Below are 11,679 nucleotides of genomic sequence, written 5' to 3'. Positions count from 1 at the left end.
CTCTGTTGCCCAGGCTGGAGTGCAGTGGCATGATCTTGATTCACTGCAACCTCCACCTCCCAGGTTCAAGCGATTCTCTTACCTCAGCCATCCGAGTAGCTGGGATTGCAGGTGCACGCTACCCATGCCCAGCTAATTTTTTTTTTTTTTTTTTTTTTTTGTATTTTTAGTAGAGACAGGTTTTTTCCATGTTGGCCAGGCTGGTCTCCAACTCCTGGCCTCGAGTGATCCACTCACCTCAGCCTCCCACAGTGCTGAGATTACAAGCATTACAGCCTGGGAGGGTTAATTTCTATGTTTATTCAAAAGAAACCATAAACATCAGTTATATGGGACAATTGGGCTGGTTTAAGTAATACTCACAGCAACTACAATAAAGGAAGACATCTTGAGGCACAAGTTTCTTTAGTTTGGGACCTCTTAGTATTGATTTCAAATACATGAATATACTGGAGGAGGACCAAAGAAACTTGTGCCTCTAGATGTCCTTCTTTATTGTAAACAGCCAAGTCACTAGAATCAAAATTGACCAGTATTTTTTTTTTTTTTCTGAGACAGAGTATCACTCTGTCACCCAGGCTGGAGTGCAGTGGTGCAATCTCAGCTCACTGCAGTCTCCACTTCCTGGGTTCAAGTGATTCTCCTGCCTCATCCTCCTTAGCAGCTGGGACTGCAGGCACACACCACCATGCCCGTCTAATTTTGGTATTTTTAGTAGAGATGGGGTTTCTCCATGTTGGCCATGGTGGTGTCGAACTCCTGACCTCAGGTGATCCGCCCGTCTCAGCCTCCCAAAGTGCTGGGATTACAGGCATGAGCCACCATGCCTGGCCAAAATTGTTCAGTCTCGCACTAGGCATGTGATGAAACCATTTCTTTCTTTTTTTTTTTTTTTTTTTTTTTTTTGAGACGGAGTCTCACTCTGTCGCCCAGGCTGGAGTGCAGTGGCCGGATCTCAGCTCACTGCAAGCTCCGCCTCCCGGGTTTACGCCATTCTCCTGCCTCAGCCTCCCGAGTAGCTGGGACTACAGGCGCCCACCACCTCGCCCGGCTAGATTTTTGTATTTTTTAGTAGAGACGGGGTTTCACCGTGTTAGCCAGGATGGTCTTGATCTCCTGACCTCGTGATCCGCCCGTCTCAGCCTCCCAAAGTGCTGGGATTACAGGCTTGAGCCACCGCGCCCGGCCGAACCCATTTCTTTTGACCCAGACATTTTCCCCTCCAGATGAAGCCCCTGAGGGTTTGACTCCTGGAATAATAACACTAATGAGGCTCCCAGGGTTTTTTTCCATAATACCTTTAAATGAACAAGGGGAAACTAAAATCAAGATTAATGGGAAACAGGCAGGGTGATTCATGCCTGTAATCCCAGCTATTTGGGAAGCTGAGGTGCGAAGATCACTCAAACCCAGGAGTTTGAGGCTGCAGTGAGCTATGATTGCATCACTGCACTTGAGCCAGGGTGACAGAGGGAGACCCTGTCTCAAAAGGAAAAAAAAAAAGGTAAATAAAGTGGCTCCAGTATTTACCAAAACTGTATAAGACTTCCCATTAATCTTTTTTTGTTTTTTTGTCTTAAGAGGCAGGGTCTCACTCTGTCACCCAGGCTGGAGTGTAGTGGTATGATCACAGCTCACTGCAATCTTGACCTCCTAGGCTCAAGGGATCCTCCCACCTCAGCCTCTAGAGTAACTAGGACTACAGGTGCATGCTACTGTGCCTGGCTAATTTTTTAAAAACGTTTTTGTAGAGATGGAATCCTGCTATGTTGCTCAGGATGATCTCAAACTCCTGGCCTCAAGTGATCATCCCTTCCTTGGCCTCTCAAAGTGTAACGATTACAGATGTGAGCCACTGTGCCCGGCCACGTTACGTACTTCCTTAAATTTTTTTATTTTTATTTTTTTGAGATGAGTCTCTCTCTGTTGCCTAGGCTGGGGTGCAGTGGCACAATCTGGGCTCACTGCAACCTCTGCCTCCCAGGTTCAAGCGATTCTCCTACTTAAACCTCTGAGTATCTGGGACTACAGGCACATGCCACCATACCAGCTAATTTTTGTATTTTTAGTAGAGATGGGGTTTCACCATGTTGGCCAGGCTGGTCTTGATCTCTTGACCTCAAAGTGATCCACCTGCCTTGGTCTCCCAAAGTGCTGGGATTACAGGCATGAGTTACCGTGCCTGGCCCACCTTATATACTTTAAAACCCCACCTTCGTAAGTCAGCAAATTCCTTGCAATAAAAAGAATAGTTTCATGGTGGAGGTTTAAAATCAAGTCCAAATGTCTCCATGTCTGAACCTGTTCAAATGATACTTGGACCATTTTCAGAAAAATATGCCTTCTTACTTTGTGATGCTGCCCCAGTGAATCTATGGGGACAAGATTTGCTAAAATTTACACAAAATTATCTTATCTTATAATTTTCTAACTTTCCTGAACCTGAATTGCTCTGTTACATACTAGCAGAAGCTGATAACACTGAAACTCAAATCTATAAAAACCTGTTCTTTCTGAAGAACCTAGATATTTGTGGGCTTCCTCCTTAAATGACATAGGAAATATTTAAAGTGCTGAACCTACAAAAATCAAAACAGAAAAAAAACCAAATAGGTCATTCTAAGCTGCTACCTAAATTACCTCAATATCCACTAAAACCAGATGTATTCAGGGGCTGTCACCAATTGTAGAGGAATTAATTATACAAAGATTTCTAATGTTTTGCACTAGTCCTTGTAACACCCCAGTCTACCACTTTAAAAACCCAGTGGACAAGGTTGGAGATTTGTTCAAGACCTACATGCAGTAAATAAAATTGTAATACTAAGGTTACCAGTAGTTCCAAATTCTAATACCTTGTTGTATAAGGTACCCCAAAATTTAAAATGGTTCACAGTGAGGACACACAGTATTCCAGCTGATAAAGGGAGTCACTACTTATTTGCTTTTACTTGGAAAAAAATCAACAATATAATTGGACTATAATGCCAAAGGGATTTACCAAGGCCCATCTTATTTTTCTCAGACTTTACATCAGGATTTGCCAAATTTGAAATTTCCTAGGAATTCTGCTCTTATTCAATATGTTGATAACCTACTGCTATGTTCTTTCTCATACTAAGGAAGAGTCAGAAATAGATTCAACTTACTTCTTTTTTGTGTGTGATGGAGACTTGCTCTGTTGCCTAGGCTGGAGTGCAGTGGTACGATCTTGGTTCACTGCAGTCTCTACCTCCCAGGCTCAAGCAATTCTCATGCCTCAGCCTCCCAAGTAGCTGGGACTACAGGCACGTGCCATCACACCCAGCTAATTATATATATATATATATTTTTTTTTTTTTTTGAGATGGAGTCTCACTCTGTCGCCCAGGCTGGAGTGCAGTGGCCGGATCTCAGCTCACTGCAAGCTCCACCTCCCGGGTTTACGCCATTCTCCTGCCTCAGCCTCCCGAGTAGCTGGGACTACAGGCGCCCGCCACCTCGCCCGGCTAGCTTTTTGTATTTTTTAGTAGAGACAGGGTTTCACCATGTTAGCCAGGATGGTCTTGAACTCCTGACCTCGTGATCCACCCATCTCGGCCTCCCAAAATGCTGGGATTACAGGCTTGAGCCACCGCGCCCGGCTAATTTTATATTTTTAATAGAGATGGGGTTTCACCATGTGACCAGGCTGGTCTGTAACTCTTGGCCTCAAGTTGATTGCTTGAACCTGGGAGGCAGAGGTTGCAGCAACCCGAGATTGTGCCACTGCACTCCAGCTTGGGCAACAGAGGCTCCATCTCAAAATAAAATAAAATAATAAATAAATAAATTAAATAATGCTGCAATCTACTTAACCCTTCTACCCTACTACCCTTACTTGACAAAGGTGAGGACCACAACTATGTAAATCTCATATCACAGCTATTGACTCCTCAATTGATTTATAAGATGTCCCATTAAACACCTTAAGATAATACATTTTGCTGATGGATTTTATGCTAAAAATGCAGAAGTAAAATACCAAGGAGGGCATGCCTGGACTACCCAGAATGAATTAACAGAAAAGGGAGCTCTTCCCCAGTTGAAGTCAGCTTAACTAGCAGAGGTGCATGCTCTCACTCAAGGCCTGTCAAATATCTCAGGGCAAATCAGACAACATTTATATAGACAGTAGATAAGCCTTTGGGGGTAGTCCATGATTTTGGCATGTTTTAGAAGCAAAGAGGTTTCCTCATTTCTAGTGGGTCCACCACCGAAAATGAGCCCCAGGCAAATGAACTTCTTTCTGCTATTTTGCTGCCCTCACAAATTGCTGTTATTAAAACTGAAGCTCACTTGTAAAACTGAACCTGAATATCAAGACAATGCCTTAGTGAACTTCCACGCTAAGGTAGCTGTCACTAAACATGTTAGGGTATGCAATTTGGTTGAACTCTATAACATTAATTCTGATCAAATCACCTATGATAATTTGTTCAATAAACGATTCTATGCATCTGAATTAGAAAAACAAAATTGGCACTTAAAAGGATGCAAATTTAATACTACACATGAACTCACTGAGGGCCCTGACAGCCACCTAGTCCTCCCCAAGTCCTTAAAACTACCAGTGTTAAAGGCTCTGCACTCCACAGCTCACCATAGTGTAGACAAAATGGTTCAAATTATGAAAAAGTATAGGTGGAGTAATTGTTCTAAAGTTGCAAAAATGGTTTATAACCCATGTCTGATTTATGAGATTCATAATTCTGTGAAAATCATTAAGGTTTCAAACAGTACATTTCTACCACCTGCTGGACCATGTGAACACCTACAAAAGAACTTAATTTAGTTACCACCCTAAATGGGCTATTGGTATGTTCCTGCAACCGTATGCCTGTTCTCAGGGTGGATTGAGGCCTTGCCATGCAGGAAAACTGATGCCACAACAGTAGTAAAAAAAAAAAACCACCGAAAAAACAAAAAACAGAGAATGTGTTTCCTTTATGGGATATCCCTAGAAAGATTTCCAGTGATAGGGGAACTCATTTTACTGTACAAATTTATTGTTACTATTATTATTATTGTTATTTTTGAGGCAGAGTCTCACTCTGTTATCCAGGCTGGGGTACAGTGGCATGGTCTCGGCTCACTACAACCTTCACCTCCTGTGTTCAAGCGATTCTCCTGCCTCAGGCTCCCAAGTAGGTGGGATTACAGGCATGCACCACCATATCTGGCTAATTTTTGTATTTTTAGTAGAGACGAAGTTTCACCATGTTGGCCAGGCTGGTCTCAAACTCCTGACCTCAGGTGATATGCTTGCCTTAGCCTCCCAAAGTGCTGGAATTACAGGCATGAGCCACCAAGCCTGGCCTATTGGACAAATTATTAAACAATTTTTTAAAGGTTTACAAACAAAATAGCATGACTGTTATCCTTATCCCTAGTCTTCTGGAAAGGCAGAAGAGACAAATGGCATCCTAAAACTAAAATTGGCCAAGATGATGGAATCTTCTGGATTGCCTGGCCAAAAGTTTGAACACTGGATTTAATGGCAATTATATCTACCCATGCTGGAAAGTGCAAGATGACACCTCATGAAATTGTACTGGAAGACCTATGCCCTTAATAATAGAGCTTCATGTATCTCCCATATTTGTAACCTGTGGTATGACTCAGTATTGCCAGACCTTGATAAATTATGCTGAAGCATACAATAAGTTCTCACAAAATCATTGATCAGCTCTTGGAAACTGTGACTTTAAGCAAATAAAAGTATAATAAAACAAATTTTATTTTTCTCATCAATGTTAAAATGAAGCAACATTGAATGAAACACATTATTCAAGGAACATTGTTTTGCTTAAAATCATTGTTTCCAAAACACTATCAATGATGACATCAATTGAGAACTTACTGTATTTCCATCAGGTAATAATAGTAGCTTTCTGTGATCCACTGATTGATTATCAGAATCCTCATGGTCTAGAACTTGGACACTGCGTCTTTTGGAATTTATATCAAAGAAAGTCTGCCCTTGAGTCTCACTGGAAGGGACCACACCAACTTCTCACCACTTACAATACAGTAAAGCCTTGAGTTTTGGACCAATGTTTCTCAACTCAAGAGGGCCCTTCCAGACTCTTAGAACTGACGACCAGTTAGGGATCTCAAGGTAAAGTTGACCAGGAACATCTCTCCCAGAAGCAGATGGCATCTTGAATGTAGACGGCTTTCCCAAGATCAGAGATCAAGAACCTCCTCTTCCTGGGCAGGGCGCGGTGGCTCCAGCCTGTAATCCCAGCATTTTGGGAGGCTGAGATGGGCGGATCACAAGGTCAGGAGATCAACACCATCCTGGCTAACATGGTGAAACCCCGTCTCTGCTAAAAATACAAAAAATTAGCTGGGCTTGGTGGCAGGTGCCTGCAGTCCCAGCTACTTGGGAGGCTGAGGCAGGAGAATGGTGTGAACCTGGGAGGCAGAGCTTGCAGTGAGCTGAGATCGCACCACTGCACTCCAGCCTGGGTGACTGAGCGAGACTCCATCTCAGAAAAGAACCTCCTCTTCCTATCATGGAACCCCTGTTCTTTTTCTCTCCTGTTTCTTACTCTTCCTTTCTATCTGTGTATAGCATGATAATGCCATATTTAGAATCTCACAGTCTATAGCTTCTGCAGAAAATTTTGCTAAATTCTGGATTTTCCATGCTAAGTCAAAATACTTACATGGCTTTTTAGAGACCCATTAGTGTATCTTGTGACTCAATTTGCCAGAATCCCAAATGCAACAATCTGTTTAGATTATACCGTTGGTCCCTTTATAGAGTTAAACTTCTAGACCCCATTATTCTTCTTTTTTAACCCAACCATGGAATAGGATGGCCAGGTCTGCTGACCATATTGCAAGGAGGCTATGCACAAAAAGGAGAATATTAACAGAGCTATTTACAAGAATGCCTATCTACATAGGTATTTTGGCAGACTTCTAGGACGTAATAACTCAGTATCAGTCTCTTGGATAGAAACAGGTGACGCCAGCTAATTACACCATAACTGAAGTCTCCCAAGGAGGAGCCTTGTTCACCCTAGGTACATCCTTCCCCCTCACCCCCTAGGCTTTCAGGAATGTCCTAGGTACATATTCATCAGCAGAGAATTTAACTGTCAGCCATATGCTTGGACCACCCCATATCTTGACAGATGGAGAATGAAAGGCCAGTGGGGACTAGGGATTTTAAAGGTGCCATTGTCACTACACAACCAGTCAGAAGCTAAACATTGGTACACCCCTCTAAACCTGCATCATAGATTAAAAAGAAACTGACCAGCAGATGACAACCCTGCCAAGGGGGCATGATATGTTAGGTCCATTTTCCCATGGCTTGGGATGACTACAAATGAAATAAAGGTCAAAAATTTTTCTTTGATATTAGTTACTATTGCAGGTTCTACAGCTATGGCTATAGCTATCCAACAAAAATCTCTAAATTCTTTTACTCAAGTAGTTTTAGATAATAGGCTTGCATTGGACTATTGGCTGAACAAGGAAGAGTCTATGCAATAAGCTCATTTTACCCTATTCCTCCTGTTGTGCCTGGATAAATACCTCTTTTATTAGAAACTCAATCACAAGAAATTAACAAACAGGCCACCTGGTTAAAACAAGTTGAATCCTCCTCTGGTTCATTCCTTGACTTTTTCAATTTTAGTTGGTTTGATTCATGAGGACCTTGGCTAAGGAGCATACTCTAGTCTCTTGGTATTATCCTCCTGATGGTCATCATTGTAATCACCCTGGTTTGCTGTATTCTGTCAAGAGTCTTAAATGCATGCTCTCAGCCATCAGCGGTACGTTAGATGCTCTCACCTTGATCAGAGTGACAATAATGACGTAAACAACAAAAGGAATCTTTCTTCAATGAGCCTGACATCATGACTTGTGAGTTCCACAGAGACAAAGACAACTTACCTGTGATGGTAACAGGGAGGGGTGCCTATGCCTAAGTATTGTTCAGTCTCTCATAAGAGGCTCACCAAAAACACAGAATAATTGTTTTTAACAAAAATTCTAACAGGGAGGGCATTAGACTGTTAAAGCAAACTAAATATGGCCTGAGAAAGAATTCGTGCTTCTATATTTGAGTCCTTGTGGACAAACTGTAACCTAGCTTAATAGGCATACAAAATTGAAAACCTAATTTAGAAGCATGCGCCTGTAACAACAGCTGAGTTTTGGCCAATCCCAGCAGCCATATTTCAGCCACTCATAGACTGCTAAGTGTTCAAACCGTGTTCAAATAAGGCAAACGCCAACCTGTAACCAATCCAGCTGTTTCTGTACCTCACTGCTGATTTCTGTACATCACTTCCCTTTTTCTGTTTATAAATTTGTTCTAACCACAAGCCTTCTCTGGAGTCTCTCTGAATCTGCTGTGATTCTGGGGGCTACCCAATTCGTGAGTCATTCATTGCTTAATTAAACTCCTTTAAATTGAATTCGGCTGAAGTTTTTATTTTAACAAGATGGAGACAACCCTAGTACTTTAGGTTCCTACGTGTAAGCAGACTAGAGCCCAATGTAAAGAGTAAAACAAAACTCAAGACTACCAATAAGAAAACACCAGCTAACCTCTAACTAGGGTCTTTCCACCTAATCCAGTGAAGTACACTTTCATCTTCCCTTTGTGTAGAAGCTCACTGCCCATGCTGCTGCAATAAAGCATTCTGAATTTCTTTTGGTTCTGAGAGCTACCAATTTCATGAATTGTTCTTTGCTTAAAATATACTATTAAATGTATATTATCTAAGGTTTTGAAACGTTAGTAATTTAAACATTAGTAACATTAAATTTCTACGTAAATAAACAACATAGAAAATAAACAGCAAGAGTAGGCGGGGTACGGTGGATCATGGCTACAATCCAGCAATTTAGGAGGCCAAGGCAGGTGGATCACCTGAGGTCAAGAGTTTGAGACTAGCCTGGCCAACATGGTGAAACCTTGTGTCCACTAAAAATATAAAAATTAGCTGGGCATGGTGGTGCACACCCGTAATCCCAGCTACTTGGGAGGCTGAGGCAGGAGAATTGCTTGAACCTGGAGGCAGAGTTTGCAGTGAGTCGAGATTGCACCACTGCACTCCAGCCTGGGCTACAGAGTAAGACTCCCTCTCAAAAAAAAAAAAAAGAAAAAGAAAACAAATAGCAAGAGTAAATAAATTGTAAATGAAACAACAAGAGTCATTTGGATAGTGCTTACCTTCTTATGTAATTTACGACATGGAGAGAGCATCTTTTCTCTGACTTGATGAACTGCTGTCGTTTCTAAGACTGGATCACCTTCTGACGTTGTATCCTTTGTTTCTTCAATATCATGAAAAATCTCCCAGAGTTGCTTCAATGTGAAGTTTCTGCCAGGACCACTTCTTCTGCGACAGCATGCTTTTTGCCACACTTCCTTCCTCATTTATGTTAAGTTTGCCTTTCTAAGTTCCTCTGGCTGGGACTCTTGAATGACGCAGTGGCCACATTCTCACAATGAACTGTTTTTCTGTAACTCATTCAATTCGGAGTCCACTTCCAGCGTTACCACTTTTTGGACTTTTTTCTGCGCTTTCATCTTTGTTGGCCAATTTCCTGTTTTGAGTATCCATTATGGTATATCATCCTGTGTCTTCATTCACAGGAAAATGAGCAACACAACTACATGCTTTGCTGTGTATGAACTGAACATATGGGCAGTGGCCAATCATCAGTGGACTTTGAAAGGAGTGGTGTGATTGGTTATTGATCATGCTATGCATCTGTTATTTACATAGTGATTTGTGGACTAAAGAGCTGACAGTGAGGTTTGTACTTTGTGTAATTGTGCACAGTTAATAATGTAGCTGAAATTTAAACCATGTTGTTGGGGTTCTGGTGTGATTTAACTAAGTGGTGGTAACTAAGATTTGTGCATATTGGGATCATGCAAAGTGAGGACTAACTATACTTCCAACCCTTACCAAGACTTATCCAGCTGCTGCCATTATCAAATGTCCGATACATCTGCAACAGAGACCAACACTGAGCCCCTGATGTGACACCATTCCTCAATGAGACCAACTGGCCACTTGATGGAAGCTGACTACCTTAAGTCTCTTCCATCCTGGAAGGGTCAGTGGTTTGATCCCACAGGACATATTCAGGTTATGAGTTTTCCTATATAAATGTAAATATCTAAACATAATTCTTTGTCACTGAATAGAATGCTTCAGATATATATATATACTATAATATTATTTAGAAAAACATTTAAATAATGTAAAAACAATATTAAATATTGATACATATATAGAACTTTTAAAGTATTTTTTAATAGATTGATTAGATACACACTACACTCCCTGCAAGGATTCAGGTGGTGGAGAGTAAAGCAGTGAAGAGCTCTTGCTTTGCAGAAATATTTATTGGATTTCATATACTTTTAAGGCCATATTGGAAGCTGGCAAAGATTCCACTTAGTCCTGGTTGGTAAGTAAACACAGTCTGCTTTTTAGCTTCCAGCTCTTTGCAGAGAACCTTGATCCTCCTTTTCCTTTCTCCAGGGCTAACCCACTTCTTCCTACACTCAGATTTCTGATTCTGGAATACAAAATGTACACTGTGAAAGCCTGAGGGAAAGGAATGCCCTCCCACCCCCACCCCAGCCCTCCTATCCCCTTAGCCCCCACTCCTGTCACAATTAAGCACAGTGGCAAGGAGCACTAGGACCCAGCACTTGACCCTGTCTGTTTTAGGGACCCTCTGTCTGCAAGTGGGTGAAGAACCACTGAATCTTTCTTGTTTCTTAAATTTTGTTTGGGTTTTCTTTTAGAGGCTGGTGTCTTGCAATGTCGTTCAGGCTGGAGTGGCACACTCATATCTCACTGCAGCCTCAAATTTCTGGGTTCAGGCGATCCTCTTGCAGCAGCCTCCTAAGTAGCTGGGACTACAGGCGTGTGCCACGGTGTCTGGCTGAATCTTGCTGAAAGGAGCTTAGTTAGAACTGGAGGCCTACTGAAAACCACCCTTGTGAGTGAGGCATAGGCATACTAATGGTGCCCCACTATTGCCCAACATCCCAACATCCCAACATTGGGGTTGCTGCTGGTACTCCTTCTACCCTGTTTGGTATGGGCTGGGCACTGGGCTCAGGGAGCAGCAAGAAGGTACAAGGACTTCATATTTTCCAGTCTGGGCAAGGAAAGGGCAGACTGTCTTAACGCCTTCTTTGGAAAGAGAAGGTTTGGCCCTCCCTTTTTGCATAAACTGCTGAGACATGCAGCACTGTAGGAATACCCAGAATTTATTGCAAACTCCCCAAGATTTGGTTCCATCTGATTTATCATTTCCAAATTCCACTTAATAGAGTGTATTTCTTGCTGATTTTATTTAATTTATTTTTTACCCTCTCCTAACCAGAATGCTTTTGAGTTTCCCCTGGTGTTTTTTGTTTGTTTGTTTGTTTGTTGTTTTTTTTTCTCTCTCTCATAGGTTGAAATTATCAAGGAGTCTGAGATCTTCCTACCTATAAGAGTTTGCAACCCAGCCAACGAAGGGAGTAAAAAAACATTATGTCAAAATATTTTACATACTGAATTTCAAAAAGCAATTATTTGAGATTTTTTAGACACTAATGTATTCTTTATACCAACTTCAACCAAAGGGATGGCAGAAAGCAGAAAAGGTTGTTTC

At 41.8% G+C, this 11,679-nt stretch overlaps 1 protein-coding gene across 1 annotated transcript in view; it reads right to left on the bottom strand.

Moving 5' to 3' along the window:
- The window catches only part of ATP6V1C1 (ATPase H+ transporting V1 subunit C1), a 95,934-nt gene extending 86,369 nt beyond the window's left edge, over positions 1-9,565 (bottom strand). The window contains exon 1 of the mRNA XM_023225502.1: positions 9,224-9,565. The gene's annotated coding sequence lies outside the window, so the exon portion shown is untranslated. The remainder of the gene's footprint in view (positions 1-9,223) is intronic.
- Between the last annotated feature and the right edge of the window lie 2,114 nt (positions 9,566-11,679).

The sequence above is a fragment of the Piliocolobus tephrosceles genome, chromosome 7 (assembly GCF_002776525.5).
Source record: "Piliocolobus tephrosceles isolate RC106 chromosome 7, ASM277652v3, whole genome shotgun sequence".
NCBI lineage: Eukaryota > Metazoa > Chordata > Mammalia > Primates > Cercopithecidae > Piliocolobus > Piliocolobus tephrosceles.
This window is presented reverse-complemented; position numbering and strand designations above follow the sequence as displayed.